The following is a 24,801-nucleotide window of genomic DNA, read 5'->3' as shown; positions in this document are numbered from 1 at the left end:
TGAGGTTTAAGGGTAAGATAGACTTGAAATAAAGCCAGACAGACCTGGACATACCCCTAATATTCTTCTCTGAGGAAACATTTAGTTAGCAGACTCCACAAGCTTATAGTAGGGCTTATAGTAGGATTTCTGAAGTTGAGCTGGGTGGTTGCTCCAGGGACATATTATTCAGGCACTTGGAGAAGGGCAGAGGTGGGATATGAGGAGGCCTTTTCTTTTGTGGCGTAAGTTACAATTATACCAGTGATGGTGAGAAACAAAGAGACCATGCTGTGGACAGCAGACACAGCATTAGCACATCACGCTCAGAGTGGTTATTTCCAACTGGACACTTCCTCAACCTCACAAGTCCCACAAAAAAATGAAAATATGGGCACAGAATGGCATGGGGGTGTAGGTAGGTGGAAAACAAGTGGGGAATATTGTGGGAGGGCTAAAGGAGGCCGCTTTCCTAGCACAGCTCTACAAGCACCAAAGGAGAAACTGAAACTACCACCTTATACAAAAGTTTGCTGATTTAATAATTCACTCTTTCTGCAGATCTTTTCCCTGAAGCCCATTTCCTACTTTTCACCCATCTCTGCTAGTGGAGGATTGTGCAGCTGCTTCCACCTCTGTAAACAGAGTGGGAGCATTAATCAGTCATCGGTAAGAAATCAGACTTGCTACAAAGCAAATACTGTGTCTGTACTAACCACTCACAAGCCAGGTCCTACACCTGCTTATTAAGCCAGCACTGACACTGCTAAGAGGCATAATCATATCTTCCTTTCTACAAGGTTATTTTTCTTCTGTGCTCTTTTTCTTCCCTTGTGCTCCTTCCACTCTTACTGATCCTAGTGGACATTTTCACAAGCATCACACAAAGAATTATTTCCTTAGTTTTTAATCCACAAGTGTTAGGAAGTGCTTTCTAAGCACTGTTCGGCAGCATTTAAAGATTATTGCATCTTGTGGGAGTACCAATTACAATCTGTTTTGATTTCTAAATATGTTCTTTATTTTTTGCCAGTCTGACTCAAACATATCATAGAATCACAGAAGGGTTTGGGTTGGAAGAGACCTTAAAGACCATCAAGTTCCAACTCCCCTGCCATAGGCAGGGGTGCCACCCACTAGATCAGGTTGCTCAGTGCCCCATCCAGCCTGGCCTTGAACACCTCCAGGGATGGGGCAGCCACAGCTTCTCTGGGCAACCTGTGCCAGTGCCTCACCACCCTCTGAGTGAAGCATTTTCTCCTAATAATGAATCTAAATCTCCCCTCTTTCATTTTGAAACCATTCCCCCTTGTCCTATCACTATCTGCCCATCTGAAATGTCACTCTCCATCTCTCCTGAGCCCCCTTTATGTTCTGAGAGGTTGCAATGAGATCTCCCTGGAAGCTTCTCTTCTCCAGGCTGAACATCCCCAGCTCTCTCAGCCTTTCTTTATAGAGGAGGCGCTCCAGCCCCTTGATCATCTTCGTGGCCCTTCATAAGGAGATCTCAGACATGAATAGAAGTTATGGGACATTGTTTTTTCATCTTGCAGAAAGGAATTGGGATTACTTTTTCCCTGTTCTTCACTGAGATGAAGCAGAACTTGTAGTTTTCCATGGAAGACAAGAAACACAGGATGGGAGGTGAGCAGGGAAAGGAGGAAAAGTCAGATTAAAAGAAAGGAAAAGAGATAGGAAGGTAAGACATTCATACCTGACAAGTTCCTGTTCTGCTCCACTTTAACTGCAGTTGAACTTGGCATTTTGGAGTAGTTTCCATATGTTTCATCTGCTGGAGACATTACTTTCTGTGCACTTTCTGAGTGGTGGGAAATCAGTGTTCCTGTCCCTCTGCTCACAGCATCCCTGGCAAGTAGTTTGATCCCCAGGCTACAAAATCATTCATTCTAACTTTGGAGCAATTAATATTGTGTACACAGATTGTGGCAGCTCCGACCTGAAAGGCTAGAGAAAGCCATCCTGAAATTATTAGTTATTTAGGGTGTTTCTCTTTAAAGTGGCAGCCTGCTGAAACAGGCAGAGGACCTGAGGGTTGTACATCCCAGCGGAATGCTTGGATCTTTAAAATGCTGCCCTCTTCCAGAATCAGTCTGTCTTTAAAACTACACACTTCTTTTGGCACCCAGTCAAGTTTTCTAGTGAAAGTCTCCTTGAAATTGATACATGCCTCTGTAGAGTTCTGATGAAGGCACAAAAAGCTAGCTGAAGAAAAGATTTTTAAAATAAAGCTAAATTTGAGGCATGTCCACACACAGCTGTCTGTGTAGAAAGGAAGATGAAGCATTCTATCAAGTCTTTGACTCTTAAACAAATAAAATAAGTAAAATAAAAATAAAATAATAAAATAAAGGAAAATAAAGGAAAAAAACGACATTCACATACTGGTTCTCTGTATTCCTTGCTTTTGGTTTTGTTTTGCTATCCTCTCTTGTTCTCAGATTCTATGGTAATAGATATTCATGTTGGTGACATACACTGTTCTCCCACTGCATCCAATAGTTAAACTATGGTGCACATCTGTTTAACACTGTCAGCACCTATCACTGCATCACTGTCTTCAACCACCTGCAGCTGTAATACTGCTGATCAAGCAGCCTGACTTTGTTTGCCTAGGTAGGTCTCTGAGGCAGAACAAACCTCTGTACGTGTGTTTGAACAACAGTTAGCACATATTCACCCATTTAAGTACCTAAACTGCATGCATGTAAGAATCATCCAAAATCTGAAACCACAGAAGGATTACATATGATTTTTTTTTAATTATTTAAAACATTTTTTCTGCTGCAGGCATAGCCTTATAAGGTCCAACCCCAGCTAGTTCTGACCTGTGCTACACACAAGTCCAAAGCAGAAGTAATTTCAGAGTACAGAAGTAAAACTTTATCAAAACAAAAGCCTGCACAACTTTTGACATACTGCATTAACAATCCATACTATTTAAAAAAAATCAGAATAGCTCATAGCCCTTAACTGTAAGCCTTCAGCCTGTGGTATTGGGTAAGATTGCTTAAAAGGGTATTTTCAAACCTTTGGAATTGTCAATTTATTCTGCAAACCTTTATGCTAATGTATAGGACATATCAACATAGCAACCATGCTAGCTGAACTTCTGGATATGAGGGTCACCCCACAGGTCTCTGATAACTGAATTTCTGCCGATTCTGGAACATATTGGGTCAGAGGAAGCAGCATCGATACTATGACTCCTTGTTTGAGCTTAGTGACCTTCACACAAGACAAGCCTAGAGCAACAGATGTGTGGTCCACAGAGCAATTCCTAGAGGCAACCCTATTTGCAAAGGAACAGATCACTTGCCAGCAAAAATTGCAATTACAAAAGCTCGCTTGTTAAAAAAAAAGTTTGTTGGAACCTGTACATGTTTAAAGGGGGCTTTACCTCACCCTGATAAACTCCTTGTAGTTGTCATGGCGCACATTTTTTCATCTAAGTATTCAGCATACAGATCCAATATGGTATATAAATACTTTTGCACATAAGACAACCACAACAAAGTAATGAACGACTGATGGGTAGTAAACAAGCACCTAAGAGCAGACTTTTTTTGTGCTATTGTGTTATTGAGGCAAATATGACTATTATTGAAGATGACAAAATAGCATACATTTGCTTCCATAAGATCCTTCCTGGGGTCATTATTCACAACAATGATTAACATTAATTTTCTTTCATGTACAGAAGACAGTTGTGGCTAATATATTATCAAAGTTCATTGCTTCAAGAAAGAACATTTTCTGATTGACACTGGACACCCTGTATTACAGCCCTGCCATAGAAAATTAGTATCTAGCATCTTTGTGAAACACCTCTCTAGATGTGGTGGTGTCATCTTGTTTGATGATTATTGCTATTATAATGTAACCACAACCAGGATTCCAATGCACTCGATGTTGTACAAAGTAGTCCTTTCCATAAAGGAGTTTGATAGCTTTAGGTATTTTACTATAAACAATATGACTGAGATTACTGAAAGAAACCTAAGGCTGAGAAGAATAGTTAAAGAACATCTTCAAAGTTGCGTTTCTGATATTTTAACCAAATATTCATTATTTCCACAAGTTGCTATGCCCTGCCATGAGTGGAGAGTTGGACCCAATGACATCCAGAGATCCCTTCAAGTTCAAATTATTCTAAGGTGCTGTAAGAGTAATGGTATAGAGAAACTAGAAAATAAAATTATATCACAACATTTTTGGTCTCAGGGATTGTTTTTGAACAGCATGCCTAACTATAATGACAGGATATGGCCATATGCTTAGTGTAGCAACACTAAGCAACACTACTACCTACTAACAGGACTACTACTGCAGTCTTACGGCGCTCTGGTGAAATATAAATAAAGCACAACAAATTGAAGAAAAGCAGCTCTTTACAAATGTTCAAAAATAAAAATCATGTAGACAGAGTGACAACAGAGCTAGCAAAACAAATACAGCCAACAACAGCCTGCAACTTCATGAATACAGCGAATATTCTCCACCCCAACTGCCATTTTGCAGCAATTATCTTTATTATGTGGAATTCCAGCATCAGTCTGGATGATCCCAAACGTCTTGGTGCGAGGGCCGCATGGATGGGTCATTGCAGAGGCACTCTGACCCGCCCCATCTGACCTCCTGCCCAGCACAGGCCACAGGTTTCACGCAACGCATTTTTGGATCCAGCCCAACAACAGGCAAATCAGCTGGGAGGTATCACTCGGAGCAGCAGCTGGCCCTTCTCAGGGGGGAGGACAGGTTACACTGTGCAGGATCAGCCCTTTTGGAGGAGGAAACCACAAGGCACATATAATTTCAGCAAGAGGAAGCTCAACACAGCTTTGCCATGTAAAATACCAGCACAATTAAACCATGTGGAGGAGAGGTAATTACTCATAGCTGGGTCACCAAGGAGGATGGCCTACATGCTCACAAGGAATGCAGGGCAAGAGCGATGTCTTCATAAATAGCCTGGCAAAAATGCACTGAAATTTCAGAGACACAAACCTAGATCCACTTGGATTTGCAGCTTTCCTCCAGCAACAAATGCAACCTAGATGCAGAGGGAACTACTCTCCCTCCAGCCTCTGTGGTAGCTTTATTATACCTACACCAGCACTTATCCTGCATGTTCAGTCTCATTAGCTTCAGTAGGACTCTTCTTACCGCAAGATCAAAGGAGGTTTTTCCTGGAGGGTTTATGCCATTGATAATTTCGGTAGCTGCAGTAAACTTAATCTATCCGTGCTACACTATAAAGATTTGAAGCAGTTGAAGATTAAAGTGATTTGCCTAAGACAACAGATGCAATTTGATGAAACTGAACGCAGGTTTCCACAAAGCCCCGGCTTAAAAAGAAGTCTCTTCACACATTAAAAGCCTCCAAATGCACATTTTGAGAATTAGGATTTTGCTATCACTATATAGAATATTTAAAGGAGGAAGATTTAGAAACAGGCTTATGCTTGTCTTTCTACCACTTTTCTTTCTTTTACCCTTTTTTTCTTTCCTAGCATATCTCAATTTTGACTATGAAAGTCACAAATAGGTCATGCAAGTCTTTTGCATACGTATCTTATCAGCAGACAACAGCTCTGTGAGAGTGCTTCTCCAACACACTCAGACCTGCTAAAAATACTGATTAAACACTTGCTCATTTTTACAGTTAATTCAGCATACGCTACTCCAAGAACGGGCTAATGTGGCTGTCATCTTTCACTGCCATCCAGCTCTGGCTGCAATCGGGGTGCACAGGCCCCTTTGTAAAACTGCAAGTGAGCAGGCAGAAGGCATACAGGGTGGAATCAGGATGGGCACAAAGCACCAATAACAAGGGCCTTCTGAAAGCACTTTTAGTTGTTCAATTTCTTCAAAACACTGAAGAAATAGGTATAGGTGTGACAACGAACATCTCTTTGGCTTTGATAATGACATTATGCACAGCTAGCCTGTTCTTTGGCTTGTTAAATTCAAAGTTTCCTGTGGGTGAGAAATGAACATTACTTTGTCCCTGTTGTCAGGGCTTTTTGCCATGTTAATCTGATTATCTATGACAGTTACTGTCAGTTTGTTAGCAGAGATCCAATTATTCTGCTTGGCTTTTAAGTTCTCACATATTTCTGGCTATGGGCCTGATTCTGAGGTCTTCTTTGTCCTCATGCCTTCAGTGAAAATTCTGATGTAAAAAAAATGGGATTGGAACTGATACATGAGAATTTTATACCAAGTACTTAAAAATGTATGCATTTTTCATCTCTAGTGAGCATAAACAAAAAACTGCAAAACTGGCAGCTGAAGGAAAAAAAAAAAAAAAAGGTCCAAGCACTTGAACTGCCTACACTGCTGTAATTGGAATTTACAGTGCTGGGGAAGAAGGGAGATTTTTTCCCCCCATTCATTAAACTCATTTTTTAGACCTTGGCTTTCCTTCTGTGTCAAAAAGAAGAGAAATACAGTATAGCTCTGTAAGTAAATATAACACATTTTAACCATAGAATAAAGATAGAATCAGATGGATCAATTTCCGAGACATTTGACATTGGAGACAGCATATTCATTCTGTTATTTTCTCTCTCTTACACATAGCTTTTCTCAGGTACGGGTTTGCGTGGGATACACCAGTATGACTAGAAAGTGGCAAGCACATAGTAAGCTGCAGACATGAACAGAAGAGTAATAGATATCCACATCATTATAATGTGTTCAGTGCCTAATCCTTGTGTATCACTAGCTTTTAAATCATCTCCGTTTGAAAATCAAAAATTAATTTGCCCAAAGTCAGTTGTCACTTCTTAATGTCTTTGTCAGTAAAACCACTAATACACGGGCTTCACAAATTCTTGGTGGCAAACCTTTCTCATTCTAGTCTGTTCTAAATGTATTTTTTTCTATAATCTATGTAAATAGAGCCTGTCTGTGCAAGAGATTTTTGCTGAAAAGGATCACCCACCATTTACTACAATGGTGCAGTTTCACTGGCAATACTACCAGCAGGACCTTGGCACAACAGTCTCCTGTAGGTACTCACTATAATACTTTAAAGCTCAATGAAATAACTACAAAGGTAAAGGTGCTAGGAGATGGTCTTTTTTGCCTGTGCTCCATGTCTCCATCATTGCTATTAATCAATATTAGTGGTACTTGCAATAGTCAGCATCTCCCCGTCATACCCTCAAAAAAAAAAAAGTTATTTGCCAGACTTGCAGGTTTCTACATCGACACAAAAGTTCATGGAAGAAGTCGTGATGCCCTGGTGCTCACAAACTTTAGAGCCAAACTCATGCTGATTTCTTCCTAAACAAGGTTTCATCAACAAATGAATGCAGTTATTCCATCCTGGCAAGCCTCCCCTCCATCGTTGCTTCTCTCTTTCATTCACTAGAAACCCGGCAGTGTGACATGGCCCAGGGAGGGTATGATTCCTTATAGAAGGAATTCTTATTAATGCACTGTTCTGGTCTATAACAAATTATTGCAAGTAAGGGCTTTACAGTCAGCATTTTGGGGAGCAAAGACTGTCCTTTCTCATTTAGTTTTTCATTTTTTTGGAAGGTGGTGGGTTAACTGTCCTTTGGTGCTGTGTATAGCATCATCAACCACAACAAGCATGATACCAATGCCTTCTATTTACGTTCCCTGTAAAAACTGCCTCCCACTGACAAGATCAGGAAATGAAGGTAGCAGCCACCAGAATTAATTCAAAAGTACATTTCTTAAACTTTCTAAAGTTGGTATAAATTTCCATCATACCAGATGCCCTGCCCAGCAACAACACCAAATACCAAGCCAAATTTCATTACTAAATATTAGGTGCAACATTATATATTCTCAAAAACTCTGACATCTCACTCCATGGTAATTTATTTGCAGAATTCCTTCCAAAATTGGCCTGATTATATTAGGTGTAACTTGGCAGAGACTCTTCAAAGTCAGCAGAGAACAGCCAGCCACCATCAGGCAATCTCACCAAGAGTTCCATTCCTGCACATCTTAAAAATGATGAATGAAAGAAGGCAATAATAAAATAAATTAACAAAAAAAACAGCATTCCCTTCTATAGGGAATCTTAGAAGTCTTTTTCAATCTTTAAGTACAAACATAAAATACACGCTTGGATAACAGCAAGATCTTGGATGTTGCAGAGCAGAGATATTCTGTGTTACTGCTGCCCCTTCATCCTTAATGCCCCTCTCCAAGCCAATTATGCCTAAGAGAATTGTGTAAAAGTATATGTGCATTCGGTGCATGAAGAGGGGGAAAAGAGCATGAGGTAATAAAAAAATCGCATGGCTTGTCTATCACAGGCAAGAGCTAGAGAGAAATTCAATGAGCTCTCCCACCCTGCCTGCTATGTTATCAAACAATCCTGTGCTCTGTGGGCTTTTACACCATATCAGGCTGCACAGATGATGCTTGAGCCAGCCTGCTGACCTAGATGGGCCGATTACCTATATGAAGAGCCATGCAGGTGTACTAAGAAAATGTTTGTCATACTAATTCAACTCATGATACACAGGTTTCACACCAGAGCCTTGCAAGGTCCGTCACGTTGCATGGATGAAATTCGTCTGTCTGTTACACCTACCCAATCCAACCCAATCCCATTGGAAATGATCAGATTTTGAGGAGTAGGTGGAAGCACAATCCAGCCCACACTCTTGAGTCTGGGAGTCAGGATTATAGAATTTATTAGGTAGCTGCTGGCAGGTCTCTAGAGGATTGTACCAACCAGAAGCTGCATATATCTTGCTCATGGCATTGTCTGGGATTTTCTGAAACCCATTCTAGACCAAAAATAAAAGGCTTCAAAATTTTAGTGAGAAGAGAAAGCCAAAGACAGTACACAGGTCACGGACAAGCTCCACACCTCTCCTACAGAGAAGATGCTTCTGCTGATGCCTTAGCTTCCTTCCTATGGATAAGAGGTGGCTGTTCTGCTCTAGTAAAAACATCTGAAACTTTCATTGCTGAGTTAAAGCTTCAAACTGGAAGAATGTGATTTCATAGTTAAAGTGAGGAGTGGAAAGGAAAAAAAAAAAAAAAAAAAAAAACCTGTTTTATGTCAGCAGCCTTGAAGCTTGTGAAAGGAAGGAGAGTATTTCCACTTTCAAGAAAGCAGAGTTTGGCCCTCACAACTACCTTTCTTTTGAATCCAATTGCAAATAAAACTCCAAGGGACACGTGGCAGCCAACACCACCAACCACCCTGGTCTGCCACCCTTCCCAGCCATTCTGAGGGCACAACACATACTCAGGTATACACATAAAATGCTCCACTCGTCTTTAAGCCAGGGATGCTTGTGTTAGACCACAGAGTCAGGAACAGCCTACAGCTGGAACAAATTGAACATGGTGACAGTTCTTCTGCATTACCTCAGAGAGGCAAAAGCAGATTAATTCAGTCTTAACTTGTATAAAGGTCTTGAAGCGCCTTAGACTAAAGGTGCAAAACAGTCTGGATGAATAACTATGTTGAATCCAGCTGATAATTACCAATACAGTATGAAGACAATAAGTCAAAACAGTAAATTCAGAGAGAATGTGACTCTACCTGCAGCTTGATCTGTTATTAAATAAAGTAGTATATTAGATGAAGTGTTTATATAGATATATTACTGTGATAAGCCCTTAAGAAAGTACAGGAATCTGAAAGACAGAAGAAAAAACATTCTTTTCTTTATACAATTAGTATTTTCTTTATAGGCTACATTCTCTTTATTGGCACTTTCAGGCCAAAGGAAGGGACAAAAATCAGCAAGCCAGATGGAAACATGTTCATGTAGAATCTCCACCAAGTGTTGGTGAATTTACATGCAGGTAAAGAATTCGAAATCCTGTAAATATTTAAATTTGTATCACTACATTTTAAAATTAAAGCTTGCTCCCTTGTATGCAGCCTTTCTTTGCAAGATGCATGTGCAGTACACAGCCAAGGCTCTGAAGATGCTTGGAGCTATTTCCATAGCAACACACAGTGTGGTGAGGTAATACACCTGAGATACTAATGACCTCAGCGTGGAGTCCGGATGCGCACAGATAAATGAAATGAGATGGCTGAAAATCTTCACATTTCAGTGGGTTTTTTAATGAGCAAGAGAATGAACCCATAACAAAGATTTCCAGATAAAATACTTTTTTTTTCTCTCTTTTTGCCACCCTCAGGGTGTATACCCTTGTTAAAAAAAAAAAAAAAAAGCTACATATGTATCTTCAGTAGCAGCAAAGCTGACACAAACAGATTGCTCACCTCCTTTTGTGCTTCTGCATGTACACAAATGCTCTTACGCATCCTGGCTGAATACAGTGAAGTCAGTAAAGAGCTCCCATTTACTTCACTGGGTTTTGGATTAGGACTAGCATGAAGATTCAGTTTCCCTTCTGAAGTACCTTCTTTGTACCCTTTCCCCTAAGAAATTCCCCAGTTATTTTTTGCCAATGGGGACATGAGCTAAAATATTATCTTTAATCCCATAACACCGATTTTTGAGGGCATAAAGGAGAGCAGACAACATTTATATTTAACATATTAAACATCCTGCTATTTGGAACTGGATAAATGCCTGCCAGACATGTCAGTGGCTCTGAATACAGTCTTCCTGACTTGCCCCTGTCTGGTAGGGGAAGATCGGGAGTGACTGAGAGGAAGAGGAGGAAAAGAAAGGTTCCCTTTCACACAGACAAGGGGAGTCAAACCTCATATTCCAGACAAAAAACTCCTTCGAAAGGCAGTGCTTGTCCTCACTTGCTTCCCTATTTATGGGCCTCTTTGCCCATACCACGAGGGTGGCAACTGTGGCTCAGGCTCTGACATGGGATGGCCTTAGCTGTCTGCTTTGGGTGAGCACAAGAGCTCAACCCAGACCCCTCCTATCCTTGTGCTTCTGCATAAACAAATAAACATGTTAAACAAAACTGAACTCAAAAACAGTTTGGACCTGCACTTGAAAATTATGGTAGATATGGCCAGTCCCATGTAATGTAAAAAGAGTATGAAAACAAAAGATAGTGCCAAGGCTGGCCTATTTTCCAGCATATCTAAGAGTAGTTTTCTTTCAGCCCTTCCCTCTTTTAAGTCAAACCTCTTGCTAGTCTGCTGATTTCACTGAGATGTAATGATTGTCAATAAATGAGAAATGTTTCTCATGTGCACATCATCTTGTTATGACTCATAGTCAGCTATGTCAGCGATTCCTAAAGTTGTACCTACCTCCAGGGCTCTATACACGTCACTGCTGAAAGCCAGGATTTAACGAAGAACAAGTCATTTTAATGAAACACCCCAACAACACTGAGTGAGTGAGTGGGGTTGCAAGGAGCAGAGCAACAGTCTTTCTTAACAATTACTTCCTCCTTGCCTTTCTCATAGCCCAGGGTAGGCATATAACTGCTAATTTCTAGCTACCTGCTTACCTTTCGCTCGAAACTCTGCCAAGCTTTATTCTGTTTTTGTGCATGAGAAATCAGTCTGTGAAGCAGCAGATAAGTACTGGTAATGCCAAGAAATAAGTCAGTCTATGGATAAACGCACATAGCAGAGAAGCAGAAAAAAGAATCACATCATAAGTGGCTTGAAAATGAAGGTATGCAAAAAAAAAAAATCCTAATTCTAATCACACATCTAAGGAGCTGAGCATGGGCCTTACCCTGCCACAGACTCATTGCTCACTCTGCAGGGGAAGATCTTCTAATGAGAGAACTGGGTCAGTAGAGCAGGAGTCCAAGCTTGTCACTTTAGTGGTTTAAACACAAGTCAAGTTAATACATAAACACCAGGCTCTGACCCAAAGAATACGAATAGATGCCACACTGCCTTGGAGACAAATCACTGATAAAACCAATTTTGCAGTTCTGATTTTTGAGTCTTACTTTAACTGAATTTTCCCAGAGTTTGATACGATATAAATAAATAAATAAAATCAACAAAACAAACAACACAATTTTCACTTGTGTCACAGAACCTAAGCTTTTCCTCATGAATATTTATAAGCTGTAAATTATAGCAATTTTCATTGTTCACACTTCATGCCCAAAAAAGCAAATGTCACATTCCTTTCACTTGCCTGATATTGATGTTGATAGGACTACCTGGATTTGAAAGCAAACATGATTTGGCTTCAATTGGTATACGATTTCAGATAATACTATATTGACAGGGCTCAATATTATACTTTATGTCAGAAATATTCAGCATGAGTCTAGATAAGGAAGGCATAATATTACTTGGAATTGCACTTTACTGTAATTAAAAGTGCCCAGTAATATTTATGATCTCTTCTTCTTAGCAGTTATTGCAAGATTTAATGGAAATAAAAAAAAACAAATTTTGAAAAATGATATTTTATTGCAATTATGTTCAGATTCCTGGCCTTCACAAGAAGTTGAAGGCCATTTAGTGGACTGAAATAGAGGAAATGGGTGTAAGTCAACAGAATACCCAACTATGGTGTAAAGAGAATGTGAGTCTCTGGTCACTGAAGTATGAAAGTTAAGGTCATAGAGCATATGAACTAATGCATGGAAAAAGGCAAGTTTGCTTCTGAATGTTGGGTAATTCTAATCTACGTCACAGGACTACGGGTTCAAGATATCTCTGTCACCAGTTTTTGTATTACTGCATGGAACATTTCATATGGAGCCATTTTACACCTATGTGCTACAACTTCTAAGGGAAATCAGAGTAGAGTCCCAGAAGACCACACTCTCGTCTCCTTGAGATTTCCAGTGCTTTTTTGTTACAGTAAAGTCAGGAATACACTGAAAGTATTTTCTGGCTTACGGCATTTGGTATTTTCATTTCTGGGATGCGAGATTTATGCAAATTCATATACAGTAACAGAGAACTTTGAAGCTTCTAATATGTCTTTTCACAGCTGAAGGGTTGATGGGAATTTAGCATTTTCATTCAGTGGTTTTCCCTTTCCTGTGCAAAACATTACTCTCTCCCTCACAAAATTTTGTTTTGTGGAAATTACTATTAAAATGACAACCTTAAATAATAATACAGCCTTATTGTCACATCCCTGTTGGTACTGTCGGTTTAAGCCACAATTGCTCTTATGGTGCACTTCTGAGCACAGAGCACCTCACACAGTGCTGTTACCTGAGGGATGCTGCTTTTGGCCATTTGTGACAGCATGCTTCATATAAAATGAGATACTCAGGGAGGAAATTAGACATCCAGCTCCAATTGAATTGCAATGAGATCTGAGGACTTATTTCCCATAAACTTTGAAAACTGTAGTGAGTATCATGGCCTGGCATGCAGATAAATGAGGAATGCTATTCTGACTGCTTCCTGCTACACAGTGCAGTGTAAATGTGTTGGTTTGCTGCAGTCTTACAGCTCTCTCCTCACCCTCGAAGCCTAAACCATTCTGCCTTTTTTGAAAAAATGGTTTTATTCTAAGCTGAAATGACAGACCTCTTCACAGTTAAAACTAGCTTTGGGCAATTGGTTACTGAATTAAGCCACTTTTTTTTTTTAAGCTGATTTCTGTTCTGTAAGGCATTTCTTTCTACTTCATCTAACTCTTCCTTTCAAGCAGCATTCAGATTTGTCTTTTTTTTTTTTTTTTTTAAATGTGTAATATTTGCAATACTGAGACAATCAGTGAAAACTCCATAGTTTCTGTTAGGTGAATATCCAGTTCACTCTCTGAATAGAAAGAACTGGAAAATTGGTAAAGGTGGAGTGGAGAAAGTACCTTTGCCATACTGTTTGGTCCTGACAGAGCCTTCTCTGAAGAGCACTTACTTGAGCTGTGGAAGATAGATGATCAAGCAGAACAGAATAGTACCAGACTACTTTGAAAGATGGACATTGCACATCCCTCTGTTTTAGAAATCATTTCCAAAAGGGTTTTAATCTTCCACCGTACAGCTGAAGTATCAGGGAAACATCACATCCTAGCTAACAACGGAAATGAGAAAGCTATTGACAAAGACAACATGCAGCATGCGGTTTCCATATGGATAGCCTTAGGCTATTATATAATCTACCATGTCATCATTCAAGAGTACAGATCAAACTCCACTCCTTTTCTATCCTTCTGCCTTGTGCTGCTTTCCAATTTCTGGTTCAGTCTTCTAAAGGATTTTTGGCTCTACATCATCCTTACATTTAATTCAGAACAGTCCCATTGTCTGGTAAAGGAGCTGCCAGATTCTTTGCTAAGCTGAACAGCAGACCAGAACTAACCAGCTTCCCTGCAATAAGTAGTGACCTCCAGAAATTAACCGGAAAGTGGAAGAGAAATCCCACAACTGAACTGAGTGATTCAGGTGGATAAAAAACAGAATCCATGCATCTTTTGCATCCTCTGTAATGAGGTGTTAGAAGTGAGAAAATGAGAAGCTAATGCTTCTGTCATCCAAAATCTGAAGACCGTTGTGTTTGGGTAGCAAGAAAGGTAATTTTGATATCAAGTGGGATGGCCAGTGAGCCTCCTTGCTTCACAAATGAAAACCAAAATGACAATTCCAGTTAAGAGCCAGTCTTATCTAACAAGATTTTTTTTTAGATGAAGCCCAACTGATTGAAATGGAGACTGTTTAGAAGCTTTTAAACTTCATTTCTAAAAAAGAGCATTTTCAGATTACCGGGTACTATTAATATATTAAGTGTCTTACTACAGTCTATTAAGAAAAGCCCCAAATTTCCCAACATTTGTTAGAAGTGTGATCTTATTTCCAGTGCCTGGAGAAGCAGTAGGTAATTACAAAACAGAGAGAATAACTGGAGGAAGATAAGAAAAATCATTATGTCACATGACCTTGAATTAGACTGATTGCATATTAAAAAGCTACAGCATTACCTCTTGTGAAATCAATGGGAAAGCTCTCACCAACTTCACTTGGGAAAAGTTTTGTATAAAAGGTTTACTTAGTGAACACTTGGGTCATCCTACAGCATTTATAAAGGTTACAGCAGTTCTTAATGAGGAATCTAATTAAGATTTCTATGGTTTCTACATAATCACATCTAATTTACTGTACTATAATAGAAATGAAGTCAGTCACGATTGTTGTTTTTTCAAAACATTGAAGTCCCAGTGCAGGGGAAGGGACAAATATTTTGTATCTATTCATGCATTAGAAATTTGTTTTGCAATTTGGAAGATACACAAAATTTTGAGGGAAAGAGATAAAAAGGACAACAAAAGGTTAATTAGTACCCTTTTTGCAAATGTCTTAATGTCTTCCTCATCTCACTTTTTGGAGGAATTTTCTCACTAGCTACGATTTTGTCACTTACACTTTTATGGCTGAAACAGTTGTTTTCTTTTTTTTTTTTTTGGTTTGGTTTGTTTTTTTTTGAGGACACTAGAAAGCAGAAGGGCCAAAATGAGAGCACTTCTTTCCCAACAGAATAGCAGGAGTAAGTAGAGGATCTTGCAATGGACACAGAGTACTTGATTCACCCCAGGAAATTGCCCACCAGGGCAGACCTCCAGCATATGGAATTGGCGTTACTTTTAGCAGCATCTTCAGTGTGCATAAACACAAGGATTTTTCACACCAAGAAGTATGATTTTGACAGCTTTTTTATGCAGAAAATTTAGCTAGGAATAAAGAAAACGTCATATGTTAATTCTTCCAGGCAAGTGAAAATGAGCCAGCTGTAATTATAAGAGTTGATGTCCTTCCTTCTTTGCATTGACTCTTTAGCAAAATGTAGTTATTAGGTATGAAATGATGTACAAATTACTGAATGGAAAACTCATGTTTATCTTCCAGGTGTTCTCCAGATAACCCTGCAGTAATTTCCCCTCACAATCAGGTAAACAACAGGCTCTCTGGGGGGTGGAACTTATACACAACTTGTCATGTAAGTAGAGAATAATTAATTACACTCTTATTTACAGTTTGGCTGATAAAAGCATTAAACAGCAAGTAACAAGAAGAATTCCAAGGTGCTGAAATGTTTACTCTCACCGCCTCAATATGTAAACACAAGTGAGATAAAAAGGATTTGGCACTGTATTACAGTGTGACACCTCACAGTGATGGGGCTGGGTTTTCGTAAAACCAGAGTCACAGATGCCTCTGTCCTGAAGCTGAAATAAAATTTTGCTGGTGCTCCATGAAGCAACAAAACGTTCTAAATGGAGCAATAGTCTTAAAAGCCATGAAACTCGATTATCTGCTCTGAGGTCCTATAGGGCCCCATACATTACTCAGCTTTTGATCTGAGATATATCTTTGATTCTCCTGTATTTCCTTAAGTCAGCTATTTTTACTGTTCCCTCGCTCCACTTGTATTTACAAACCTCAGCAGCTATATCAAGAGTAAATCAAGAGATTTGGACACTAACTTGTCTTGCTAATTACAAACCACAGATTTCTGCAAAGAAAGCAAGAAAGGGGAACCAGAACCAAAAAAAAAAACAATAAAAAAAAAAGACAAAGCAGTTACAATATTCATGCCATATGCACTTGCACCCTGTTTAATATTTCCTTCTGGTAGCACCAGGACACCTATCACAGGTCTCTTAACACCTCTCTGAATAGGTGCAGATATGGTCACAGTAATGCACTGTGCTCACCAGTGAAACATGTAAACTGTTCTTACTCTAAGTAAAAATGAGGGCCTAAAATTTCAAATTGCAGTCATAAAAGTAAGCTAAAAGGCAGAAGGGAAGAAAAAAAAAGAGGAGGAGGCAGCCTTCATTTGACCCATGAAAAAGTAATTCCCTGGGATTAGCATATGTTATTGCCTTTGCACATTCTTTTCTGAATTAATTTCACTGCATCTGGATAATGATCTTAACTTACCAAGTGCAAATAAATCAATGCCAAAAAAGTTGCATTAATCAGAATAAATGGCTTTAAGAGATGGGAAAGCGGATGAACAGACACTTTTATAGGTCACTACTTAATCCAGCCCCAAGGTCACCAGAGAGCAAATGTTGTTGCCTTCTGGTGGCAGTAGATAAGCCTGCCTGGGACATGTGGGCATAAGGTTGGTCCTGAAAAACCAGGGGACTGCAGCATGAACAGCAGCCTCAGCAGAGGTGGAGGTTGGACCGGCAGAAGAAGCGCTTCACTTACCCATCCCTGGGACAAGTCCAGTTTTCACCACCCTGGTAAGCAGCTACAGCTCTGTCTGCCCAGAGGTGCAACAATGGTGGAAGGTGGAAGCATGGGGCAGGAAGGAAACATGGCCTTTTCCATATAAATGATGTTCTGGAGTCAGTCACACAGTTCTTTATTTCTGATGTTAGGAAAGGGAAGAGCAACATAAGTGAGAAGGATTCCCATGCGCTAAATTACTATCAAGCCAAACTGAGTGATGGCCCTAAAAATTATAACCAACCACAAGGTATGTATGCAAGCTCCCTCCAATAAACCCAGTGATAAATGCTACTTATTCCTTTCTGTAGAGGAGTGCAAGATTGGCAGCTGAAATTGAAATATTCACATGGGTATTAGCTATTATTCATTTACTGCTGCTATTATTCAGTCCTGAAGAGAGAAAAAATATTCCTAGCCACTCAGTTTATTCAAGATTTTTTTTTTTTAATTCATATTACCATAGGATTCAGGCACTACTTTATGAAATTTAACAGCTTACGGGTCTTGACATATGTTTGATTATCAAGCAGTACTTGAGAGGTTTTTTTTTGTACCCACACTATTTTGTCTATATTTCTTACTGCATGTATATCAACACATACAGTAAGTACAGCTTGTAATAAAAGCAATGTGTTATTTTGATTTGAAAAAGGATTAAGAAGCCTAAACCAGTAATCTAGAAAATAAAATTGCCTGTGACAAAAGAGAAGAAAACCAGATCTGTCCCATTCCCCAAAACAAAGCAGCCAAAGAATCTTATCCACCTATCTTATCCGCTGGCACAGTCTGTTGACCCACTTCCCTGCAACCAAGGCACAAGAAGCGGATTGCATCCAGGAGAATTTGTGAAAGCTACATCTCGAGCCTTGTTTCTTTCAAAGAGCTGTCAAGTCCATACCACATGGCATTTCACAGACTAATTTCAGCCTTTCAAAGGGTGTGTATCAATTTCTTTGAGTCTGAAATCTGTGGTTTATAAAACAATAGCAACAGTAACAAAGTCAGAGAATAAGAAAAACATTATGCAGCTTGACATGAACACAAATATTTTAGGAAAATCGATTACATTTAAAGAACATAACAAAAACACATGAACAACAAAAACCCAATTTCTTCTGTATAAAGGAACTGCCACAATAGAACGTTACATCACGAGAATCAAAAAAGTAAATGAACTCAATTAAAGTTACTAAATGGAAAGCAGCAGGGAATATGAAGTGAAACAATGCAGTTTCACTGTGAGCTGCATGAAGCACCTAAGTAAATACACAAATGAAAAAGAAAGCACTTTAAAGCTGATTTTTCTTCTGGAGTTCATATTTAAATTTACTAGCAATAAGGAGGATGCTTTATCAATACATTTTCATATGACATTAATTTTTAATGAGCAGATAAAGCACAGAAGGAACTGATGCTATTACTGTTTCTACTACAGCTTAACATGACATCTCTGTGCCAATTCTGAAGTGTTTTGTGGACAACACCAAGTAAAAAATTGTAGAGAAATCTAATCAACCAGTTACCAAAACAATTGACATTTTCTTGACTAGTTCTGTGCAGTTAAGTACAAGAAAATTCCATAGACAACAATACAATGAACAATACCAACTATTTGTGAAACCTTTACACTTTGTGGAGATCCAAACACTGGAATCTTATATATTAAATTACCTTGTAATTGCATGCCAAGTCTTATGCTTTTGTTTTGCAATACTGAGAATCGAATGCAGGCAATGCTTTACATAGTCAGAATTGAGTAATCACTTGACTTTATACGACCTCTAAAAATCAAGTTAGATTTAAAAAAAAAAAAAAAGTTCACATGTTAAGGTTTTAAATATTTTGGAGAGAATAGGGACATGAGGAGTGTGACAGACCCCCTCTGTTTACTTCTAGACAAGTAATGTAAACACAGCTTGAATAGGTACATTATAACATATCCCAGACACAGGCTGTCAGTCTTTTTTTCTTCTTCACAAGAAAGCCTTGCTCTTGGATGCAAAAGATTAAAGGGTATTGATATAAGAAGGACAATCCTTTTAATAGGTTAGATAAGCAACTCAGAGTCTGTATGCCTCTTCAGACTCTCTGGACTAATAGTTAGGACACACAAATTTAAGCAATTCAAGGCAGTTTCTCCTACTAGCAAGAGAATTGTTTCTCATGCTTTTTCAGTATTTTTACAACTAATAAGAGAATAAGTGCTCATTGAAACAGAAACACTATCCAAAAGTGTTGGCCAAACTCTTCTGTGCATCCAAAAAATTAAGCGGAAAGTCACTAACATGAATTTCTTTGTTTCATCCAGGTTTTCTTGGTTCAATTCATAACATACAGAGGGAAATAAGAGCAAATAGATTTCAGTCATCATCACTAAGACTTCAGAGTGAAATCCTGACTATAAAAGGAAGCAGAAGTTAATTCTGGATTTAAAAAATTGGGCTGAAACTTTAATATTCACCTTCCATTAATATTCTTCTAAATCTCACAAAGGGCTTTGAAAACCTTAGTCCAAATGACTTCATTCAAAACTGCTGAAATTACCCAGAAGCTTTCATGAACAAGAGATAGGGAAATTCATCTGCTTTCTGCAGTATAAATTCATACACAGCCTGAAAGGTGCATTTAAGAGATATGAACTTCAGTTACAACATCCAACAAGTCTAACATGAGTTTCAAAATTACAGCGAAACCAGAGGCTAGGCAAGTTTCACTGTGGTGCTTAATAAATATTAAAGAAAACATTCTAATATCAGTTCTGAACTCCGTGCAAATCCAATCTCAGGTTTTGGCAATGCTGTAGACTGACACAGAATGCAATCATTTATTTCTCCTTGTATTAAAGTGGGCAGAAACAAAAATGACAGGGGAAGAAAACTAGCATTCAGAAAATACTAATAACCCTTCTCTCCAACAGCTGGAAGCTTTTTCTTGCACAATGAGGAAAAATGAAGGTAGAATGTTTCCAGACATCCATCCTTTCAGCACCACACATCAAAATCCAAGAAGCAATTTTGCGTTAATGAAGTTTGAAGTTGTTGTCAATTCTCAAAATGTCATGATTTTTTGAAGCACAAAAAGCCCCCAAAGGTCTTGTCATATACTGCTAGAAACACCATAGTCCTCACTTTTCCGGGTAACAGAAAGCTTTTAAATGAAATTTCATTTGAAACTCTGTATTCAAGGATGAAAGGAAACTTTCAACAATGTTTTAATGTTGTCTCTGTGGCCCCAGATACCTTCTCCCCATGCTGTCACATGGGCCAGAAGACTCAACATGGCACAGAAACCTGGCCACAGAAGTGATCCCAGATGCCAGAGGCTGACCAGAACCAGAACACCTCCAGTTTTGTTGCTGGATTCATCCCATCTCCATCTATAATAAATCAAATTTTGGGAATCTGGTCTAAGCAAGTTGGATTCGTGCTATTTGGACTGGGATGGCAGGGTCTGGAGGGTAAATTATCGCACCTTAGCGCCTATATTCAGCATCTGGGACGAGCAATACCCTCCCTTCCACTGACTGGACAGCAAAGTACACGTCCTAAATGTCTACTATGGGGCAAAACATATCTCTCCCCCCAACACAGGCCTCAGCTGCCATGGAGAGGTACCAGAAAGCAGTTTCTCCATCTGTGACGAGAAGACCTGATGATAACAAAGGCTGCTTATCCATTGCTCCCAGGCTTTCCCATTGCAAATGCAGCTGCGCTTCATTGGCAAACAATTTTAATATGGTTATGCTGCACGCAGACCAATTCTGGTGCTTTCTGCTCGTGGAAACAGTCCCACTGAGTTTAACAGGATTACACATGCGAGAGGCAGCTTGGCCCTGCGCCTGCCAGCTCTGGAGCCATGGAAACACCATTTTTCTGTGCAGACTGCTCCATGGCTGCACACGCAGTGGGTGCAGCCTGCATCACGGCAGCTCTGCTGCTAACAGTAGCTGACCCGATTAGACTGAAACAGATCTAGGAAGAAGTACCTCAGATGTAATCACATTTCCAGATTGCACTGCAGGCCTATCCAGCCAAACAGCCACTGAGTAATTGCTACCAGTGCGGGGACACGCAGTCCCAGACCTTACCCCCACTTGTGTGAACCTGCTCGGTTCGTTTGGTCTCTGGTGCGCTGGGTCAGGCTGAAGCTTCACAGGCTAGCTCTCCATGTGCACTCTTTCTAAAGGGCATTTCTAAATTCCCAAAAAGCACAGTTCAGAAGCTATACTCTGCTTATGGCAGTCTAATAGGCTGGCTGGACCTCCACTTGGACAGGGAAAGTCTCATCCAGGCCTTCTGAAGCCTCATGAAATGAATAAGTGGAAACAAAGCCAGACGGCAACATTCAAAATTGAACCTACACTGCTCATGCTGCATGTGTAAAATAACAGTTTCTCCTCTTTTTTTTCTCTTAGTTTTTACAATCAATATGGATTAAGCAATGCAGGAGCATGATCCTGCAGATGTTGGGCCAGTTACTAATTCACTGAGCTACCCAAGCAAGGAAGGATTATTTTACCTAATCAAGACAGAGCACAGTATTTAAGACAGAATATTTGCATCAAAACAGACAATTTAGAATTATAAATATTGTTGAGCCTGAAATTATGATTGTTAATCTTTCCTCATACAACAATGTTCTGCTGACATACATTGTAAATCACTTCCCCTTGCTTGCAGTAGATGAAGCCATCACTCAAAATGCTCGATTATAAATCTGAATACAATTAAAAAGGTGAACTTCCTTTAGTTTTACTGCAGAAGGGCAATGCTGATGGAATAATACCAATGTTAACGCATTACTTGTGACTGAAATTTGGTCTGTACTCATTGATTGACTCATTCCTGTGGCCAGCACAGGCAGCAGTTCTCTCTCCCAGATCCTATTTCCCTCTCTGCAAGTGCATTGTGCATGACATGGGCAGGTTTCAGAAATATATGCCGGGTGAGCTGTATAGATATGAATTGCAGCTAGATCCCAACCTCTCTGTGAACACATTCTTTCTGGAACCCACCTTACACATCTAAAAAACGTACGTGCTAATATGAGAAAGATTTTTTTTTAATCAATTATGGATAAACTGTTCTGAAAGGATGTGTACATCTATTATAAAAAACAACTAGAAAATATAACTCATTATCTTCATTTCTGTATTAATTACAGGAAGGTAAGATTTATGGTTTACAACCTGCAATTAAATGCAGGTATAGAACCATTACAATATAAAATACTGCATTGTTAATTTTCATTTTCCTATAGAGATGAGATAGACATTAACAAGTACAAGAACACTAGTGCTAATTCTCTCTACCCCTCTCAGTAGCTTTAGGTGCCAGGATTTAATTATCCTTTGTCCCATGGTAATCTGCATAGATGCTCCCACTTCAGCAGAACTTTCTGTCTTTGTTGAAGTATGAACCTAAAAATAACTACTTCCAGTGCAAAACTGTACTTCACCAAAGTGCAGTCAAGCAAGGTTTTTCAGTAGTATCGCTGTCAAACCATTTAAGAGCCCTACAGATCTTCTATAGCGGTGATATTCTGAGTGCTCGGGCTGCGTCAATGCAGGAATATAATAGGAATCAGTTTGCTGACCAAGTGAATGCTTGTAGTTTATGTTGCTTTACTTACTAAATAATAGCAGATATTTCAAACATGTTTCAACTCCGGACTCTTCTTCAACTGACAAATGCCATGCACCTAGAACACTCTTACTCAGTGATGAATCAGTTCTTGAAATGACAAGAATGTGAAAGAACTCCCATCGGTAAAATTGGTCTGGTCTTCAACAAAATTTCCACCATCCTTTACTGGCTATCCTTATTCCCCATTCACAAAGATAACCAAGAAAATCCGTTACAGTATGTGAAAGGCAGTAGTCCCAGCACACAATTACATCACTAATTTCAGGACAGAACTATAAAGCCCTTCACTGATGCAGAACCCATTTTTCCTAATAGCCTTCCTAAGACTTCCCACAAACCAACTATGTAAGACGTGTTGAAATACTCACAAGATGAAACATATCTGAAACTTCAAATTACAGCACACCTGCCTCCTGCTCATTTGGGGGAGCAAAATTATCTATATTTGTGTTTTTTAGAAAAAGAAAATAATAATAATTGAAAAAAGAGACATCGCTGATAACGATGCACAGAGGACTTGCAGCAGTCTTTGGGACAGATCAACCCCAGGAAGTTAGGATGAAGCAACAAGAGCCAGGTGAACCTAAGAGTTAACATCACTGTAATAAGTGCTGCTACTAAACACAAGGTGATGTCATCATGGAGGCTGTATTTTGGAAACCACTATCTTCATCACAAAGCCATTCTTGCAGTCAATACCCAAGTTGGCTCTGAGGCCTGCAAGACAGTCTGAAGCAAAAATCACCATTCAAGAGAGCAAGTGCTCCCACCCCTCTTTAGTAGCCAAGTAGCTAACAACATCCCCAGGACTTGTGATATGGGTCATTTTGTTGAAGTCATACATTCCAGCCTTATGTGCTGTGCTCAGCTGAGGTCTACACTTGCAAACAGGTGCTGGGAGGAAAAGGCCCTTGTCTGTTCACGGTCCCACCACATTTGTACTTGCAAATATAGTGAAAAGAGTGACAAATTTCCATGGAAGCAAGCTACCGCTTCGCTGGTCCACCTGCAGTCATGTTACTGCTCAGGAGTAAAGAAACTGCACTGCTGGACTTGTGCAGAAACACGTGCACAGATCCTTTTGAAGGTATTTGCAATGCTTCCTGATGTATTCAGAAGCATAAAGGCAACATTTTCTTCTCAACTCTGTAAGTCATCCTGCACACAAGCAGCCACCTCCACACTGAGGAAGCCAGATCCACTGCTTATAGAAATCTCCAGAGCCCTAGTAGCTCCTACAAGCAGCATCCAGCCTGACTAGCAGACATCCAGAAACTCAGGAAGATTCATAAAACAGTGTAAATGTGCCAGGACAAAATTTCAGAAAGGAAAACGAAGAAACATCTGCAAAGCTACGTGACTTATGGCATCTCCACCTGAGGCTTGCTCATTTGTCCTGTTGTGCCTTGCTTCATCTCAGACCCTTTCTGCTACTACATGACCCATGTCACCTAACACTCTACCAAAACCACCAGCCCAGCTGCACTGCCTGCATGGCGCACACCAGTGATGGCACAGAGATGATGTGCCATAAGAGGGACATCTCCCTTGGAAAGGGCCCTCCACCACCCCGCAGCTGTAGCTTACAGATGTCATTCAATTCCTTTTATACGAGAGCCTGTGCCAACTCACCAGCTCTCCATCTACAGAATAGGAACCTCCAGTGAGATCTTTTGAAGACACGCTGCACAAAACAGGCTTCTGTGGTTCTAGTTGCTTTCACAAAATGGTGAATTGACTGGTTTTCTAGCATAAGTATATCAACTTATGATAGTGATATTCAAAAACAAGAAAAACAAAAACCTTCCGGAGAAAGCACTGCTGTTTCCTAATAATGTGACAGATTAAATCCCAATATGTTGTGTGGAAGCAACACTGTTAATAATTATGGGCATAGAATTTAGTGGGAGTCCTGATGTAAATCGTAAAGCCACAGCAATAGTCCTAGAAAATTTATTTTATGGGCCATCAAGCTGTCCTGGGTTAGAGGAAGACCAATTTATCTGCCAGAAAGCCCAGAGTATGATTAATGGAAGGAACGTGTGTAATTCAGACAAAAAAAGACCCCAACAAACTTCTGTTAAAT

The 24,801-nt window shown here is 39.6% G+C and overlaps 1 protein-coding gene across 5 annotated transcripts in view; it reads right to left on the bottom strand.

Moving 5' to 3' along the window:
• Window positions 1-24,801, bottom strand: part of PTPRO (protein tyrosine phosphatase receptor type O) — a 152,455-nt gene that overhangs the window by 110,946 nt on the left and 16,708 nt on the right. For 2 of the 5 annotated variants that reach the window (XM_035550809.2, XM_035550812.2), the window contains 2 exons: window positions 17,835-18,036; window positions 17,047-17,209 (listed from right to left, as the gene is read on the bottom strand). The exons of 2 other annotated variants lie outside the window; for them this stretch is intronic. The gene's annotated coding sequence lies outside the window, so the exon portion shown is untranslated. Of the gene's footprint in view, window positions 1-17,046; window positions 17,210-17,834; window positions 18,037-24,801 lie in introns of those variants that run through there. One more of the 5 variants, XM_035550811.2, reaches the window with a different exon arrangement.

This window comes from Cygnus atratus, chromosome 1 (assembly GCF_013377495.2).
Source record: "Cygnus atratus isolate AKBS03 ecotype Queensland, Australia chromosome 1, CAtr_DNAZoo_HiC_assembly, whole genome shotgun sequence".
Classification (NCBI taxonomy): Eukaryota; Metazoa; Chordata; class Aves; order Anseriformes; family Anatidae; genus Cygnus; species Cygnus atratus.
Note: the sequence above shows the minus strand (reverse complement) of the source record. Positions and strands in the feature narration are given on the sequence as shown.